Source organism: Mus musculus, chromosome 12 (genome assembly GCF_000001635.26).
Source record: "Mus musculus strain C57BL/6J chromosome 12, GRCm38.p6 C57BL/6J".
In the NCBI taxonomy this organism is placed as follows: Eukaryota; Metazoa; Chordata; class Mammalia; order Rodentia; family Muridae; genus Mus; species Mus musculus.
In genome coordinates, this window is record NC_000078.6 from 70,590,029 (window position 1) to 70,609,675 (window position 19,647).

The window sequence follows — 19,647 nt, forward strand, 5'->3', positions numbered from 1 at the left end:
AGAAGGAGGAGAAAGAGGAGAAGGAGGAGAAGGAGGCAAAGGAGGAGAAGGAAGAGGAGGAGGAGAAGGAAGAGGAGGAGGAGGAGGAGAAGGAGAAGGAGAAGAAGAGAGAGCTAACTCTCTTTTCAAAGCTATAACAAAATGATTCTTCCAAGTGAGAGATGAGACCACAGTGAAGCTTATATCCCACCTCACCCTTTTCTGTGCAGCACTGTGGAGACCCCAGAACCTTTGTTGGGTTGGGAATTTAATACGTTACTGATTCAGAATATGTTGGGAAGATAAATATTTAAACACTGCATGTTTTTCACATACTTTCACATGTTGCAACCTAGAACTTTCTCACACATGCATGCAATAACAAATCCATTACTAGTTTGTAACTAACCTGAAATATTTATTAACGGAACTCAGAAGAATTTTTTTTTTACATGATTCACAACCATCTGGTTTCACGAAGGAAATGAGATATTTGGCAAATATCTCTTGTTTTATTCGCCAGTAAATTCCACTCCTCCGTCTGCGTCATGAAGTGAGCCATGTGCTCAGTGGCCTCTGACTTGTGAGAGGTCTTACATCGTTATCATCTGTGGGCTTGTATCCGTGTTACCACGGCCACTAAACACAGCTGCCTGGGTTAATGACTTGGAGCCATCTACGTGGGACTGTTTCTCTTGACACCCACTTCCCAGGCCTGAGCCCGAGCCATGGGAGTGCTTGACTGGCAAATTAGCATCGTGCTCTGCACAGTGACTTTCCAGGTAGAAGGATCAGCCTTCTGGACAGTAAAACTGAGGTGAGTCAGAAGAGCCTGTACTGAGGGAGTCTGTAGTCCAAATGAGTCATTCAGTCAGTGTGACATGTTGGACATAGATATGTGCGTTGGCAAGTCACAGGAGCCTTACTATCTAGCCTGAACTACTTTTCTTGTGTGCTGACCCGATGTTCTGCTGACCATCCAAGAGGATCTGTTAACTGTTCCTGTAGTGAAAGCCCAGGCTTTTGGACATCAGGAAAGGAGCTAGGAGCCTTGTCCTGTGCTGTGACTCTCCCTTACTTACTCCATGTGAAATGTCACAGAGATTGGGTTGGGGCCTCAAGACCTGGACAATGATGAGAAAGAAGGATGTCAAAGATGGTAGCTTTTATACTGGAAGAGTCTCAAGCACAGATCCAGGCAGCCTACCCAAGGAGGCATAATCTCAATGACCAGACAAAGCTCCTTAAGCATAAATCAGGAAGGAATCTGCAGGGGACAAAAGGTATCTCCAAAGAGAGGACCTGGGTGCCCATTTGGCTCAGAGAGAGTTACAGGTTGTGGGATACAACTGTAGCCCCTCCTTATGGGCACCACAGTGGGAAAGACAGATCAAGATCAAGAGGGTAAGCCCATGTAACCTCCCTCTAAACTCAAGTCGTCACACTCAGGTAGGTCTATGTCAAGAACTGCAAACAAGAGACTGAAAGTTTCCTGAAGTCTGGAAATTCTTACAAAGTGTATGCTATGCGGGTAGCAAGGATGGTTTGTGAGGAGAAAGAAACTTTTACCTAGAAATCTTCCTTTGCCTTTCTTCAAAGATAGAGAGCCCAGGCCAGTGAGATGGTTTAGTAGGTAAAGGTGCCTGCTGCCAAGGTTGATGACGTGAGTTCATTTCCCCAGCACCACACGGGAAGTAGAGAACTGACTTCTGAACGTTGTCTTCTGACCTCCATACACATGCCATGGCACACAATCATCCCCTCACACACACACCCACACACACATTAACAAAATCAATTAAAATGTAATAAAGAAAGGCCTACATACATTGTGTTTTGTACTTGGTTTGTTAGCAATGGTCCTCTGAGGGATTATTGGCAGTTAATGATTGTCGAGGGGTGGTGCAATCTTCTCCAGTGGTGTAGCCATTGATAAGTTACCATACATCAGCAAATACTTCCCACCCCGTCTCCGACAAGAAACTCAAATTAAACTCACTGGGTCACACACGGAAGGCAGATGTGAAGTTAGGAGGGGGACTTGTCAAGAAGAAGAGTGCTAAGGAGAGGGAGGGCAAGATAGAGAGGTGGGGGGCGAAAATCACTAAATCCATTCTATAAGTGTGTAAAAGTGTTCTTTAAAAGTGAGTATGAAGTCATGGAGAGTTTATACTCAAGAGAATTCAGTATTTTTTCCCTCCAGAAATAAAAAAAGGAAATGTCATTAAAACAAAGTTTATGCTTGTTTCAATTTGGACAAACTAGAAACATTCTAAAGGTAGAATTTCTTCCCTGGTTTTAAAACCAGTTAGGCACATATCTCAAAAGCCATTCACTGAAGGCTTTGATCCAGTTCCTCGGTTTAGTCATGGAGAAGTTGCTATGCGTTTACATTATCAGGCCTCCCTGAAACAAGGCAGCTTAACTCTGCTAGCCATGTACGCTCCCGGGAAAGGCTGGTGTTCATTGTTATCTTTAAGACCCAAGAAAATAACCATGCTCTTTAACTAGGAAGACCTTGGCTTTCTTCAGCCATGCTCCTGTCCACTGATGATTATGCATAAGAACTATAGGTATGCAATAATAGTGAACATTCCCCAAATCATCTCCATATTAATAAACATTGATATGCGAACTGTCAATTAAAATGGGCAGCAACTGTATATCTGTATATGTATTCACATTCAAGTGCACATTTAATATCACTAGAGGTGTTTCTATGAAAGGATCTGAGGAAACTCTAATTGTACTGATAATCCCAATCTGTTACCTTTCTAGTTTCAAACAATTGTTTTCTCATGAGCCAACAGCATGTAAGATGGAAGACTGAGCATTGGACTCTTGACCAGGAATAGTGAATACATAACCTGCTCACTGGTCCCTGGGTTTTCCTGGATAAGAATCCCCACCAAGTCCCATCCCCCATCCCCCAGCTGCAGCCAGAGCATCCAAGAACTACACGTGCTCGCCCCTTTGGCTCAGTTCACGGACTAGAGTCCAAACTCTCAGACAGCTCCTAAGTCCCTCTATGATCTGGCCTTGGCCAAATCTTCATTTCTGTTTCCCACACACTCATTTGTCCCCACCCTGGAAGACACACCCTAGACTTGCATGGAGCTGCTCTCTCCGCTAAGGGTCAAGCCCTGGTCCTCTGTGTCCAGAGTGCTCATGTGCTGTCTTCTCCCCAGCCCCATCCCTGCTTCTGGAATTCTTGCCCTTCCTTCATGCATAGAATCTGGGGTCTTTCTCTATATTCCCAGCAGTTTCCTGTGTCACTGTGTCGGTTGGATATAGTTCCTATGCTATTGTGCCAGGCTACTTCATGGGAATGCTGCAGGGAGCTAATCGTTCACCTCTTTAAGTGACTTGCAGACATAGGTTGAATACTCCGTGTCTGAAATGCGTGAGTTCAAACCTGTTTCAGAGTTCACGTTTCCACCCCCAGATTTTTGGAATACTGACGTACTAATTATGAACTACCTCGGAGATGGGACTCTAGTCAAATTACAAAATTTATTTTAATTTTATATATAATTTATACACACGCTCTTAATGGAGGTATGCAACACTCTTTAGTGCGTGTATATTTTGACCAGACATGTCACATGAGGTCAGGTGTTGACGATTTCACTTGGGGCATCAAAACAAAGCTCACCTCTTGAATTCTGGAACACTGTGGACTTGTTTTCTTGGGTGTTTTGTTTGTTTGTTTGTTTGTTTTGTTTTTGGTTCAGAAGTGCTCAGCTGTAGTTGGTACATGATAAAAATCAAACTGATGTCTGCTCCTGTCTGCACGTGCGACATCTATCAAGAGACTCACAAAGCCTGCAAAACCTCACTAGACTAGATTGAATTCAAGATTCTGGTCTGATTTGGAAAAATATCTGATCATTAGAGAGTAGTTTACAAAATGTAACATTATTATTTTTGAGTAGGAGGGACATCTGAGCTAGGCTGTCACATCCTGCCCTTCCTCTAATTGGTCCCAATGAGTGACTTGAAGTTATTATATCACAATATCCTCATCTGAGATCCTCGGTGCTGCAAATTCAGCCAAGTTACTGACACAAAGGGGGCTGCTTCCATAGGCCCTACCTAGAAGATGGTTTATTTACCATTTTTATTCCAATTTTCAGTAAGATTGGATGAATAAACTTTACTCCGGCTATTGTCAAAAGTGTTGGGGTTATTGGGCTGGCATCGGTAGAAATGAGACCCTTCAGCATAATCAGGCAAAATACAGGGAAATAGAAAGTGGAACGAATCTGTTCTTCCATGGGAACTGCTCACACAACACTGGTTCCTTTAGCTAGCCAGCACTGCTCGATTGCAGGCCATTTGTAACTGGAATAGGTTTCAGTGTTTTTCAGTGTGGCAACACTGAAGCTCCTCCCAAGATCGCTGGCACACCTAACAGGAAAATGCAAAAAATGTGACATTTTCCAATAAAGGTATAAGTGAGCAGTTGCTGTGGGTTTTTTTCTACCATGTTAGGTAGACATTTTCAGAAGTTGGCTTACGTGAGATGTATAAAGCATATGTCTATTTCTGTGCTTATACAAACACTGCTAGTAGCAGCTAACATTCAGCAACGGTTTACCGCTTGCTTGGCAGGCTTCTAATGATTCTATATATTAACTCATTCCATTCAGTTAGTAAGTCATCTCCTATAGAATTGGAAAGATGTTTTAGAATTACCATTTTTGTTTTAAAGATGAAGTGACAGGCACAGAGAGGTTGTGCGACCTGCCTGTGGCCACACAGCTGAGAGGTGGCAGAGAGGCACAGCACAGTACAGGCGAACAAGTAGGTACTGAACAGGGACCAAGGAAAGCATTGCGGTTTGGTGATGCCACCGACTACTAAAGAAATGAGACGTATGAACAAAATGCTTGAGGATGTAAGTGACGGAAGACAACAAGTGGGTTCAAGTGGAAGGCAAGAGAAGTTTCTCAGGAAGAAGTAGCTGCTGGCTGAGGGGCTGAGGGACACTGCATGAGGAGGACCCAGGTTCCATCCCCAGAGCTGCTACATAAGTAAGCAAGTTCTAACTGTTCTGCTCAAGGCCTGGGAAGGAACAGCAGATCTCGGGGAAGTAGGATGGGTGGAGGGACCAGGCAGGGGACTCCACAGAAGCAAACTGTGGGCTTTTGAGAATGACCATGGTTCTGTAACTCTGGCTGGCATCTCCATTCTCATGTGTGCCCTTGGTGACAATTTATCTTCTCTGGGTTAAGAATATGGGGGATGGCCCATATTCCATGAGCCTCTTGGGAAGTAATGGAGGTATGTTATAGACCTGAGCCTCACATGTGCCCGATGGTGCTCAGGTACGGCCAGAGAACTGGGCTGTCAGTGATGATTAGAGGAAGGAGAGAGGCTGGAAGCTTGCTGTCGGGTCTCAAGAAACTGGACTTAACAGAAGCAAGAAATGGGACGGAGCAAGTTTGAGGAAGGAAAGACAGGTTGTTTTGCACATGTGAATGGAAGGTTGCCATCTGGGGTAAGTACAGAGCTCTGGGAGGAGAATAAGCAGATGTGGGTTAAAAACCCCATCGAGAGCACGTCAGACATGCACAGCTCTGCAGGCTCCGGGGAAAGTCTATGTGTGGCAGTCTGCTACAGCTCTCATGAACTTGATTAGTATCTCATGGGTAAAGTTGCAATACCCCCTCATTCTGAGTCAGACACTGTGGATGGAGTTAGCTGTCCAGCCAAGGGGTGGTTATCCTCTATATTTACCTCGAGGGATGGCAGATGGATGACCCGGGGAAGCGGACTCAGAACTCCCTCTCCACAGCCCCAGCAGGAACAAAGGCAACAGTCTGCCACCTGGAATATATACACATATATATACATATATACATATATATATATATGTATATATATATATATATATATATATATATATATATATATATATATGTATATACATATTACCACACAGAACAAAACAGGGAACCTGTGGTACTACAGTGTTCTGACTCTGGCAATCTTAGAAACGGGCCCACTTTGATGGGCTGTCATGAAGGGCTCTCAGTAGGAAAGACAGAGTTCTGATACTGCTGTTCTGTCTCCTCCTAGAAGAGCGATCCCAAGCCAACCATTCACTTCTTCAGTTACTATTTTATTCTTTATAACATCAAAGTTAGGCTAGAATCACAATTGCTTGAAGAATGAATTATAATAGAGGTATCAAATAATAGTGGCTCATCTAGAAAAGGGGCTTCCAAATGTACGGGGTAGGAAAGGGCTGAGGTCGCCTCCTCTCATACAACCTGGTAGGAAGCTGGAGGGAGTCTCTTGCTGCCCTAACAATTTATGCTGTTGTGATGGTTAGAAGAGACTGGCTATTTAGGTACTTAGAATAGAAATGGATCGTGTCCTTATATAGTTAATGATTTTTATTTTCACACACACACACACCATGTACAACATACAGAACTGCATACCTCTTTACAATCATCTCACAGTTATTTAAAAACCACACTAAGTCTGGTAGGATCTTAGGCACAGTTATAGTGAAAAAGCATTTCTCATAACATAGACATGGAAATATTTGGTGCTGGAAAGAATTTGAGAGAGTATCATTTCTTTAGGATGCAGACAAAAAGACAGAAGTCCAGAGTGGTCAGGTCACATGGTTACTGTTACAAAGCCAATTAAAGCCAGACTCAACATCAGAGCTTAGCTCAGTGAAGTTGGACCTGGACTATTAACCATAGGAGGGAAGGCAATGCTCACCTCACTTACTAAATGGCTGAAGAGTGGGTTTCAGACATTCCTGTAGGCCAGAGCCTCCTGAGGTGCCTCGGAGTCCTGAACAGCTAGTCCACAGTTAACCCAGGAGCCTTGGATGGAGGTCCAATGGTCAGCATTGTAAGAGGTCACTCTGAAAGATTTCCAAAGGCAACTTGCAAGAAAAATATCAAGTTCAGTTGTCATGTCCTATCATGTCCTCAGTGAGGTCTGAGTGTTGACTCAGTTAAGTTCAACTCAGGTCAACACTGTGGCCCCAGATATGGTTACAGGATGATGTGTCTGTCCTTTGAAAGGAGAAGAGACAACTACTAGGATATAAGAACTCATAGCATCAGTCAGTGCCCTTACCCAACCTTGAAAAGACCTCAGGCATAATCTCAGAAGGCCTGGGACCTCCTTTCTGGACATTTAAGACTTAAACAGGCTCTCAGACCTCAGGTCTCTCCCTTGACTCTTTTGGAAAATTGCTTAAGAGAATGGAGTTTTCCATGATAGCTTTAGTGATACTGAGATGCATAATATTTCACTAGTGCCCACTATCGATCATATAATTTAACAAGTTGTATTTTAATTTTTTCTTTTCATTTCAACTTCTCCAATCTTTCTAAAAATTGTCATCTATTTATAGGGGAATTGAAAGCTTTGTGATATTTCATTGGCGTGCATGTTGCTTAATTAAGCTCTATAATTACAGTAAAAACTGAGGCAGTACAAACAGGTTTGGGAACAAACACAACCAATTCTTGGTGGGTTGCAAAGCACAGCTAGTGGGAGTGTGTGATTCACACAGAACCTGGACGGTGAGTACTCTTCATGGTGCTGTTAGACAAGTGATTGTAACGGATGCAGAGTCAGTTAATCGGGAGGCCTTTGAGACATCCAGGGGGCTATCTAAGCTCTAAAGAGCTTCCTTTGCACAGTAACTTATTTGACCAATTTCCCATGTTGGGCATCTGAGCACCCCACCTCTATGCCACTGTTAAAGTAACGCAGCATTCAGTACCCACGCAGGTAAATCACTGGGCACCATCATGATTATTCCCAGACTTGGAATGGCAGGGTAAAATTATATACATCTTGAAAGCCTTTAGTGCATATTTTTGAATTGCCCTTCAGAAAGGTTTCCCTGGAGTTGATATTTTAAAACACAATTTAAAATAACCAGAGGGCTTTGACTAGGCAGTCTAATTAAACAACCAACTCCATTTTCCCGCATGTGGTAAGAATTTAAGCTCCCCCCCATAAACAGTGATTTCACCTCCTTTTAGGCATGGTTGGAAAACACCTCCTTTTTTTGTTTTCTGCGACAATAGCAACGGTTCCCACGGACAGAATTTATTTTTTCATCTAGTAATTCAATCCATTTGGTTTTAGGATGTGGCTAGGAAAAATGAGCCAAAGATGCAAGATTAAGGCAGCTTGACTCTTATGCCATGTATGTAGTCCAACTTTGGGTTTGGCCCGGTCCAGTTGCCATGGTTTGTGAGGTTGTGTTGTAGCAACAAGGTCCTCAAGCTTCAGTGTGTGAAATGTGAGGTCCCTCCGTGAGGAACATTCTGAACTCTGGGAGGGAAAGGCTCGGGGATCAGGTGGTGTCTTGGACCAGCTCTCTGGAATGCCCATTCTATCCCAAGTTCCAGCCAAGAGCAAAACAGTCATCAATTCTCTAAAGAGCTTTTTCCGTCCTTTGGAACATCCCCCGGGTGGGAATCCAACATGCTAAGGTTGACAGGGTGTGAATGAGGGACACGCGGCCATCGAGCTTAAACTAATGTGAATCACAGTATAGGCATACGACTGCGTCCCTTGGCTTTCTTCCTGCGTATCTGGGACGAGGAGGGTGCACGAGGGAGCTAGTCTGATGCCTTTTGGCACCCGTTGGGGCTTGACGTGGCTGTGGGGAGGAGGGTGTTGGAGAGAGTGTGGAAAATGGAACTGAAATCTCTGCTTCCCTCAGGCCACACATCTGGACAGCTGGACCAAGAGTAAAAAGCCACAGGACTGGGACAAAATGGAGTCAGAGTCACCAGCATAGTCCCTAGGCAGTAGAATGAGGTCTGGGTGGGTAAACTCAGCCAAGATGGCACAGTATGACCTTGGAGGGCAGCTTCTAAAATCTTCGCAAATATCTGTGTGGGTTAAGTTCTGCTAACTTAAAACACTGGTGTGAAATGGGCTGCTAGGATTTATTTAGGTGAAAGGGATAGATATCTGTCAGTGTCAGCAGGTTGTATAGATATTATACTTTTGTTTTCTAAAAATGTCCAAATCTTACAGAGGAGCAGGAAGGGTCATTAAAGCTCTGGCCAGGCAATCTTTGCTCCTACCCATGGAGAGAGAACAGAAAGGCTTTGCTCCCACCCATGGAGAGAGAACAGAAAGGCTTTGCTCCCACCCATGGAGAGAGAACAGAAAGGATTCTGGACCCTTTCCCATGTCTCTCCCAAATGCTAGTAGGGGCCTAGAATTCCCCAGAAGAAATTCATCTGGGGGGAGTTCATGGTAAGCGAAAACATTTTCAAAGTCAAAGACACATAATAAATAAAATATATGGAAGGGCAATGAGAGACAAGAGGCCTAGCTGAGGGAAGTGATTCATCAGTACATCACTGATCAATACATACTTGGTCATGTACGTATCCAGTCCCTGGGTCTTCCTTTTCAGAGAACATTGCTGCCCTGGTTTCAGTGTCAATCACAATCTAGTTCTTCCTTAGTGTCTTGCTTTTATTTTTAATGCTTTTTTTTCCCTTTGAGGCAGGGTCTTGCTGTTTAGCTAAGGCTGGCCACAGTCTTGCCATCTTCCTGCCTTAGCTATTTCAGTCTTAGGATTATAAGTGTCCCCACTTAGTTCATAGGCACTTAATTTTTATTTTTTTTAATTTATTCTTTCTATTAATTAACTAATTAATTTACTTCACATCCAGATGGCAGCTTCTCCTCCCTCTTCTCCTCCCAATCCTTCCCTCTTACCTCCCCTCTCCCTAACGCTCTCTCTTTCTCCTCAGAAAAGAGGAGGCCTCCCATGGATATCAACCTGCCTTGGCAAGCCAAGCTGTAGCAGGATTCGATGCATCTTCTTCTACTGAGACTCCTATTTTAGGTGTTAGAGTGTATGTATGTGCACCATGTGCATGCAGTACCTGTGCAGACCTGCAGAGGGCGTGGAATACCCTGGAACTGGAGTTACAGAAGGTGTAAGCCACCATGTGAGCGCTGGGAACGGAACCCAGGTTTGCTGTAAGATCAAGTTCTCTTAACTGCTGAGCCATCATCGATTGTTCCAGTCCCAAGAAGCACTACATTTTAATGGAGCTGATATTAACTCTATTTTCTTTGTGGCTTTGGCTTTTACTTCTTACTCTAAAGTGATTTTCTAACAGTTTTAAAGATATGATCCAGTATGTATGTATGTATGTATGTATGTATGTATGTATGTATGTATGTATTTCTTAAAATGTCACTATTAATTTCCCCCCTAAAGTTTTTAATTCACCAGAATTTTCATGTAAGTTCTTAAGAGGAGACCAAATTTGAACTGTTTTCTTTATGAACAGAATGTGGTGTGTGTGTGTGTGTGTGTGTGTGTGTGTGTGTGTGTTTGTGTGTGTGCCTGTATGTGTTGTGTGTGTGTGTGTGTGTGTGTGTGTGTGTGTGTGTGTGTGTGCGTGGTGTGTGCATGGTGTGTGTGTATGATGAGTGTTGATTGAAGCTAGGGCCTTGGATATCCTAGACAGATACACTGCCACTAGGTTTTATCTCCAGGCCCTTCAGCTCCATTTTTAAAGTCCATGTTTTGCACTGAAATGTCCTCTCTGCCGTCATCCACATATGTTATAATCCTCTCTGATCTATTTCATCCTAGAATTACACACCAGTGGTTCAGTTAACATACTATATAGTAATTCTTTACAAGCACTTAGACGAATTCTTCCCCTCCTGGCTCAGTTATTCAAGAGTACTCTTACTTCCTCCTCAGGCACGGTAAATACAGCCTGTCTGACTGTGTACTACGCATGAAGGGAAACTGAGTAGTGCGGGTGGGGAGTGGGGTAGGATCTCTTCAGTTTAGAATTGCATTGTGTTTATGGAGTCTGGGATACATTGCATCTTTACAGTTTTGAGTTAACTAATTCATAGCAAAACCTTGCTGTCCACGAGTTTGCTTAACCTTTGTAATGTATTATAATTTTCCCTATAAAGGTCCTGTACATTTTTCTTAGACATATTGCTTTTAACTTTGGTGGATTTTGTGAATTACAACTTAAAAATCTCGATTTGGAGCACTTTCTCAGAACGCTTTCTGAGTGTGTGTGGACTGGTGTTGATGCCAGAGGACTCAGCTGTCATGCCTCAGGCTCTGGCAACCATTTTTACTGTAGAGGCAGGACCTCTCACTGGCCTGGCATTTACTAAAGAGTCTAGACTGTCTGTCCTGTTAGCCCTGGGATCTGCCTGTCTGCACTTGCCCAGCTTTGGGGCATGAACACATGCATGAACCCTCCACTCCCAAATTTGTGGTTTACTCTCTGTTTGTTCGTTTTTGTTTTTTCACAGGTTTTCACAGGGATCGAACTCTGATCCTTGTAACTGCATGGCAAGGACTGTATCAACCGAGTTATCTCCCCAGCCCCTAACTCTTAGTTTTTATTTTTATGAAATGCTATTGATATTTGTGATAATTCATTTTTAACAGTAAACTTGACTGGATCTAGAGTCACCATGCACACTTTTGGGTATGTCTATAAAGGTATTTCCAAAGATTTATTTGAGAAGGGAAGACACACCCTAAACAGGGACCGCAGGATTCCATGCCTTGGGTATATGAGAAAAGGTGAGTGGACCCAGAAGCTCCAGTCTTCATTTCTCTCTGCTTCCTGATTGTGGATTCTCATGACCAGCCACCTCCCTTTAGTGCCCGTACTGACTAGTTTTGTGTCAACTTGACACAGGCTGAAGTTATCACAGAGAAAGGAGCTTCAGTTGAGGAAATGCCTCCACGAGATCCAGCTATAAGACATTTTCTCAATTAGTGATCAAGGGGGGAGGTCCCGTTGTGGGTGGTGCCATCTCTGGGCTGGTAGTCTTGATTCTATAAGAGAGCAGGCTGAGCAAGCCAGGGGAAGCAAGCCAGTAAAGAACATCCCTCCATGGCCTCTGCATCAGCCTCTGCTTCCTGACCTGCTTGAGTTCCAGTCCTGACATCCTTTGGTGATTAACAGGAATGTGGAAAATGTAAGCTGAATAAACCCTTTTCTCCCCAGCTTGCTTCTTGGTCATGATGTTTGTGCAGAAATAGAAACCCTGACTAAGACAGTGCCTTTACTGTCACAATAAACTGTGTCCCCACAAACCATGAGCCAGAATAAACCCTTCATCTCATCAGGTATTTTGTCACAGCAACAAGTATCTATTAATATTTACATCTAGATTTTTGTATCTATCAGACTTGATAAACCCTCTAACCTATTGGAATTACTTAGCTGGGAGGTTGGGGAAATTTCTCCATAGGTATTAATACTACCTTCAGCAAACCTGATTTTCCCCGTCTTTCCACACTTGCTTAAACTATTTAGACTTTCTGATAACAAAGTTAAGAGTACAAAGTAACTTGCTACATTGTATCAATCCGTATTTTAGTGTTGTACCTCCCTACTTAGTTTGCAGTCTACCCTGCCCAGACAACTTTCCTGAGCTCCGTGCAAAATGGAGGACTCACTTTGTTAGCAGGACTTCCTCGTCTTCACCTGATCTGGGGAGCCCAACCCACACTACCTGACAGATGTCAGGTAATCCCTGGGGAAAATACAGGTTCAGCCTCCTAAAATGTCTCTCCGTGCGAATGAGACGTCCCCAATACCTGAAGACTCAGCCAATGCAACTTTACTCTAAAAATAACTCCTTCCTCCTCTCCGAGGTTCACCCCGATAGAGGTATGAACACAAGCTGTTTCACCATCTATCTAGGAAAGCCAGTGTGCAAGGCAAACATGGACCTGAGAATTTGGCTGAGAGTGCCAAGACATCTAAAGGAGAGAAGTGAGAAACAGAACTGCATTTTTGTTTTAAATCAACTTACTATTCCTAGTTGAGATCAACCAAGAGGATATTACGGTACTGGCTTTATTATGTTTGAGTTGCTCATTTTATTTGGATTATGTGACTCTGTTCATAACTAATACTGACGCCCAGCTTTCTTCTCTCTTACTGTTTGACTATCAAGGTGAAGCTAGCCTGACAAATGATCTGGAAAGTGTACTCCCTTTTATGTTAAGAATATTTGAAGTGTTAGAATTCTCTCTCAGTGTTTGGTAGAATTATGGCTACCAGATAGAGTTAGACTTTTATTTGTGAAGGGGCTAAATTTTTAAAAATGATTTTCAGGTCTTCTATTTCTTCCTGAGTCTATTTGGGTTATGTAATGTTTTGAGTGTTTGTTTGGAGTTTGTTTTGCTTTTGTTTGCTTGGTTGGTTGGTTTTTAAGACAGGGTTTCTTTTCTCTGTGAACCAGGCTGGCCTCTAACTCACAGAAATCCGCCTGTCTCTGACTCCTGAGGGTCCAGATTTAAAGTGCACCACCACTGCCCAGCTGATTATGTATGTTTTAAAAGGAAGTTGTCCAATTTTTTTCTTTTATAATACAAATATGGCTGATTTCTGTAGTTGTAAAAGTTGAGTTTAAAATATTTTTTAATTTTTATTTGAATTTATTGAACCATGAGTAATTTGGAGGTGCAATTTTTAACTCCAAACATGCAGGTACATTCTAAGTATAATTTTATCATTGATGTACAAGTTAATTGCCTTGTTAGAACATGAAGTGTGCTTCACCTTCCATTTAATTTGGCCAGCTATAACAAATGCTTTCTGTATGCTCTGAAAGTTTGTGTGTTTTATCTAACAGCAAATGAATGAGCATAAATTTATAGAGAAAATTGTAGCTACTTCTGCTATCTTCTTTTAATTTTTTGGTGCTTTAGGAAGTTGACCATGATATCTTAATCTGTAGTTCTTTTAAATTCTTTACACATAGGATTCCCTGGGCTGCTTTAGTCTCTTCAAACTGTTATCTTTCACTAGACATGTAAAAATTTCAGCTCTCTCTCTCTCTCTCTCTCTCTCTCTCTCTCTCTCTCTCTCAGAAATTTCTCTGTGTGTCCAGTTTCTATTCCAGTTGCTTTGATACACATCATAACCAAACAACCTGGGGTGTGGTAGACTGGGGAAGGGTTTATGTCTCCTACAGGGTAAAGCCTTTCTTATACAGCTTAGGCCCACCTGCCTAGGGATTTTACAATGGGCTAGGCTCTCCTTTGTTAGTTAATGAGCAATCAAGAGAATACCATGCAAGACATATTCTTGAACAGAGGAAAAAGTTCTTCAGCAGAGGCTCTATCTCCCTCAGGTGTTAAGTCGACAATCACAATTAGCCTTCATTTTGTGTGTGTGTGTGTGTGTGTGTGTGTGTGTGTGTGTGTGTGTGTGTGTGTGTGTTTATGTTCATGTGTGTAGGCAGGCAAGAAGACAACAATCTCAGGTACCATTACTAAAGTTCTGTGCATTTATTTATTTATGCATAAAATTATTTATTTTTAGAAAGACTCTCTCCCTGGTCTAGAACTCTTCAAGCCAGCTCACTACCTGCCTATCTTCTGCCTCTTTAACTCTGGAATAATTACAAACTCACACCACCACTCTCAGTTTTGTTTTGTTGGTTGGTAGATAGGTGTCACTGACTTTTTCATGCTAATGTTGGTTCCAGGAATTGAACTTGGGTCCTTGTGCTTGCATGCAAACACTCTACTGACTGAGCTTTCTCCTCCAGCCCCTTTCCTTAACATTTTAATACTTTTTTTTTCTTTCCCATTTTTTCTTTCTCTCTTTTCAAGGCAGAGTTTCTTTGTGTGGCTCTGGCTGTCCTGAAACTCACTGTGTAGACCAGGATGGCCTCAAACTCAGAGATCCACCTGCCTCTACTTCCTGAGAACTGCAACCAGTGCCTGGTTTCTCCTATATTTTTACTGTTCTTAAAGCTAGGATGTATATCAGTTAGTCTTTTAGATTATTTTATACAGCTCTTGGTTCTCTTGCAGAGTGTCTATATACATTTGTTTCTATATACCATGCTGTAGGTAATTTCAGATCTCTCAATATACTAGTTCTCCTTTTAGGTCTCTCAAACCAGCCATGTTTTAGTAGGCACAGTCATGCTCAGAGCTCCCTCTTTCTGTCATTGCATACTTTTTATAGTTTCTTCCTTGTAGTCCTTTCATCGTTTATGTCTTTGAATTACAAAGTTTGTGTGTAGGTATGTTCAATAATTGTATTATCTAAGTATCGTCACTACCTTTCCATCTTTTGTCTTATGGCTTTACTGGAGGCTCGTCATGCTATTGGGGGAGATTTTTAACGTGAGCTCTTATTGTGGGAACACATTTGGTAAGGTTTTTAAAGATTCATTTTTATTATTTTTAAATACGTGGATATGCACTTCGTGTTGGAGTGCTTGTAGAAGCCAGAGCTGGAATTGCAGGTAGTTGTAAATCACAAAAGCCAGGTGCTAGGAACGTGGACTGGCTCCTCTGCCATGTGGGCTCTTAACCACTGAGCCACTTCTCCTGTATTTGGAAAGTTCCTGATCTATTTTTGTTTGTTACTGCATGGGTTACCAAGTTACTGAAAGCCTTAACTATTTTAAACCACATATCCCCTTTGAGAGCTTAGACAACCCAGGTAGCAAGAAGTCACATAATTTGTAACCTATGGTTAAGAAACCGAGAAAATAATTCCTTCCCTGTCCTCATAGCTAGAGAAAGGTTTCCATCCCACAGGGAAAAGATGCTTGCTTCTAGCCCTTCCCTGGGCCTGCATCCCCTGTACGCTTGCATGGGAAGCCCCATTCAGCCTTCCTACTCTGTGTTTTTCCTTCCTTTGCACTCAGTGATGGAAGAACTCTCAACTCCACCTCAGAGACAAGCTAACCTCGGTGCTCCCTACTCTGCCCAATTTCTGTCTTAATCCGTTTTGTCTGCTTCAGAGCATTGTCTTGGCTTCCGAACAGCTATGCTATCCACAAACCAGAAAAGACACTGTAAGAAGTTTCAGTTAGGATATTCCACCGTTTGTAACAATGTGTAGCTCAGTGTTTGGAAAAATGAGAATTGAATTTCACTTAAGCCTTGGTCCTGGCTAAAATGCCAGTGCGCAGGCCTGAGCCCAGTGCTGGGGCAGCGGGTCTTCCAGCGAAATCGCTAGACAACCGGAAAATACAGCCAGCTGCAGGTCCTTAGTTCTAACTTCCTAACTTCAAACCTCAGGGTGAGGGAGGGAGAATTTTTATTAAGTGTATTAAGCACCCCAGTGGAGAAATGTGTTTTGCCAAATTGTTGTCTATCCCACATACTTTTGTACACATTCATTTCAGAGTTGTTTCTGGAATAAAACTTTCTAACACCAAAAACTTAGAAATCTATGGCATCTGGAGGGAAAAAGTTCCCGGATATCGGCAAACAAGCAAGCAAACAAGCAGACGGCTTTCCTGATGCTGCAGTGGAAAATGCTTCCTGCCTCTTCATCCGCACATCTTGGTTAGTTTGCCTCAACACCAGGGTTACACTATATTACCACTGAATCTCCTGGAGACTATGCTATATATATATATATATACACATATATATGATTCATCCTTTAGCCTCTTACAGAGAAATCTTGGATCCTTAAAAGATTAAATGGGTTCTTCTACACTGGTTAAAAATTAAAAAAAAACAACTTTATAGAAATATGCTTGAGCATAACTCTAATTATTCTGATAGGAGGTAGCCTCTGAAATGGCTTTACTAGCTTAAAAGATTTGCATATTTTAAAACTATCTGTCCTACATAAAATAATTTTATTATCATTTATAAAAATCAAATTTGCATGTGCTCAATGTTGAATGTAGAAAGATATGTTCAAAGGGTTTAAGGAGAAATTAAAGACCGTTTGTGGATATATAATTTACCTTTATGTGCAGTCTCATTTTTCTTACGTAAACACTGTCTTTCAAAAGCAGGTAGGTCTACTTTGTTCACGTGTTCACATTGTCTTTGCGTTTCTGTCACCATTAACTGTGCTTCTATTTCTTTTTTTTTTTTTTTTTTTTTTTTTTTTTTTTTGAGACAGGGTTTCTCTATGTAGCCCTGGCTGTCCTGGAACTCACTCTGTAGACCAGGCTGGCCTCGAACTCAGAAATCTGCCTGCCTCTGCCTCCAGAGTGCTGGGATTAAAGGCGTGTGCCACCACACCCGGCTATCGCTTCTATTTCTATCTTTGAAAGTGTGAATTCTAGAAAGTAGAGTCATGGTACGATAGGTCTAGCATCTCACGAAGCACTGGGTACTAGTTGCTCAGTGCTTTTTTTCTTTCAACAAATATTCCTTATCTATTCTGTCTCACCGTTAACTGCCCCACTATAAGCACTGACTTTCCAGAAAGGGCAGCTATTAAACATTTGTTTCACCATTAGGCTCACCCCTCCCCTTCCACCATCACCTTCTGGATAACATGTAATAAAGACAGAGAGTTCAGGAGATTCCATTTAAAAGAATATAAAGTCTGAGGTTGGTGGTGCATGCCTTTAATCCTAGCACTTATAAGTAAATGTAGGCAAACCTCTGTAAGTTCAAGGCTAGCCTGGTCTACAGAGCAAGTTTCAGGACAGCCAGGGCTACACAGAGAAACCCTATCTCAGTTGAATTCAGAAATTCTCAGAGAAGACAGAAGCAGGGTCTGAGTTGAAAAGTCTTCTGATGGTGCAAGACCACAGAGGCTACAGAGGACCAAGTCCACAGCACACTCACTAAGTAGCACCGTAGGAGAACAGGACAGGGAGAGAGAGGGCTATGGTGGAAGGGAGGCAAGAAGAAGTGATTGGCAGGAAGCAGCTAAGTCTGGCAATCCACACTCAGGCTGCTGGCCCTTCCCTCCAGCCACCTCCCCACTTCTGCCATTGCATTTGTTATAGATTCCATCTCCGGAAATAATCTGTGCATCTTACAATTTTATGTAATTAATCTACCCACTTCCTGAGGCCCAAAGAATCAAAATAGCACAACTATTTTGAGTGTTTACACTAGAGTTACTTAAAGTGATGTATTTTTTGGTTTTAGATTTATAGGTGACTTTATATATATATGGAAATGTTTTATTTAAGTTTCTTATTTCTAATTTCATTGCAGTATGACTAGGAGGCGTGGCCTACACTAGTTGCAATATTTGGAATCTGAGGGGTTTGTGGCTATGAATAGCTGGGACTTCTTCATATGCCAAAAGAAACATGCATTCTCTGTGTTAATAACATATCAAATATATTATTTAAATGTCTTTATTTTTAACTTCCTAGTTTATTGGGAATTCAAAAGTGGCCTTAAGAAGTCCCCTCTTATCATCTCCTTTCTTATGCTTCCAGTGTTTTCTTAATATAGTTCGAGATGATTCATTTTTTAAAGTGTTAATTTTCTATTTAATGCCAATTACTTTGACAGCATGTAGCTGATGATAATACGGCCACCTGCTTTCTTCTTGTGTATTTTTTTCCTTTAGTCATCCTTTTATTTTTAACTGTTCTGAATCATACAAATATACATGTCCACACAAACATGTCTGCCTTGGTTGGTGATAGTGATAGAGCCATATACGTGTGCAAGTGTAAATGTTTTATGAATATTTATACTTGGACCTGTGTCCAAATCTCTGGGATTGATGGACCCTAATTCAGTCATCATGTAGCCCTCTCCAAGCCTGTTGGTTTCTTCCTGTTTCCTGTGCTGTTTCTGGGTGGCTGTGTGATTTCCTGTTCTGTTAGACGTGGCTGCATGGTTCCCTTCCTTTGTAGCCAGGTGCTCTTCGGCCTGAGTTCTAGCTAACAAGGTGCAGTGAGAATAAAGTTGTCATTTCTACGCTCTCCTCTTTGCTCTCTCTGGCTGTGTGTCAATGGCAAGGCAGCCTTGCAAATCACAGGCAAAGGCAGAGCTTGCATCCGTCTGACATCCCTGCATCACCGTGAGAAGCAGAGCCTCTTAGCTACTGATCACATTCGATGAGAGACTTGGGCAATGCTGCTTGCCACTATCAGCCGCTACTCAGCTGTCATGCCTCAGCAGCTAATGTAAACCAGCACAAGAAAAGTCAGGGAAGTGGGTCCTGAGATAACAAAAACACAATGAGACAGTGCACTATGGTCCTAACAACTGGGACCTGGGCAGCCAGGAGTTGATACTGAAGAGCAAGGGATGAAGACCCATTGTTCACAGGAACAGAATGGGAAACTGCTATCAAGGACCACTTCATGGCAGAGAGGATACACACTGTGCTCACAGTTCTTTGGGGAGAGTGGGGCGAAAGAGGTTTGTACTATATGCATGTGGATAGGGCTGCCCTGGGCAAAGTTTTAGGAAGGGCTCCAGCAGGAACTGCCTGCAAGCAGAAACGAAACAAAACAGGATTCAAAAGTTTGGAACTTGGGCAGCAAGGAAGTTGACCAGCCCCAGATCTCAAGCAACAGGAAAGTGAGTTGGAGGTGGGGTGGGCGGGGCGAGTGAGCCTTTGAGACCTTATAGACCTCTGAGACTCTGTTCCGAAGCAGACTACATATGGGAATGGCCTTCTCCCCCAGGCTGCTCCAGTAACCAGTGACCAGTTGAAAGAGAACAAAAGTGGCTGAGAGAGAAAAAAGAGAATTAGATCAAGAATTATGTCTAGGCTCAGGGCACAGGAACTTTCTGGAAGCAAATTTCTTAGAAGCTATCAAGAGTTTGGCTTGAACTGTGCAGTCTGAGGGCTTTGTTGCTCTTGGAAACCTCCCTGACCTCATCACAAATGTGACATGTTTGTGTCACGATATAACGGCCTGGGAAGAATGGCTGAAGAC

General features: G+C 42.5%; 1 long non-coding RNA gene across 2 annotated transcripts in view; it reads left to right on the forward strand.

Moving 5' to 3' along the window:
• The first annotated feature begins 557 nt into the window (after positions 1-557).
• Positions 558-19,647, forward strand: part of Gm40436 — a 32,126-nt gene continuing 13,036 nt past the window's right edge. For both annotated transcript variants that reach the window (XR_872797.2, XR_872798.2), the window contains exon 1: positions 558-796. This is a non-coding gene — a long non-coding RNA (predicted gene, 40436). The remainder of the gene's footprint in view (positions 797-19,647) is intronic.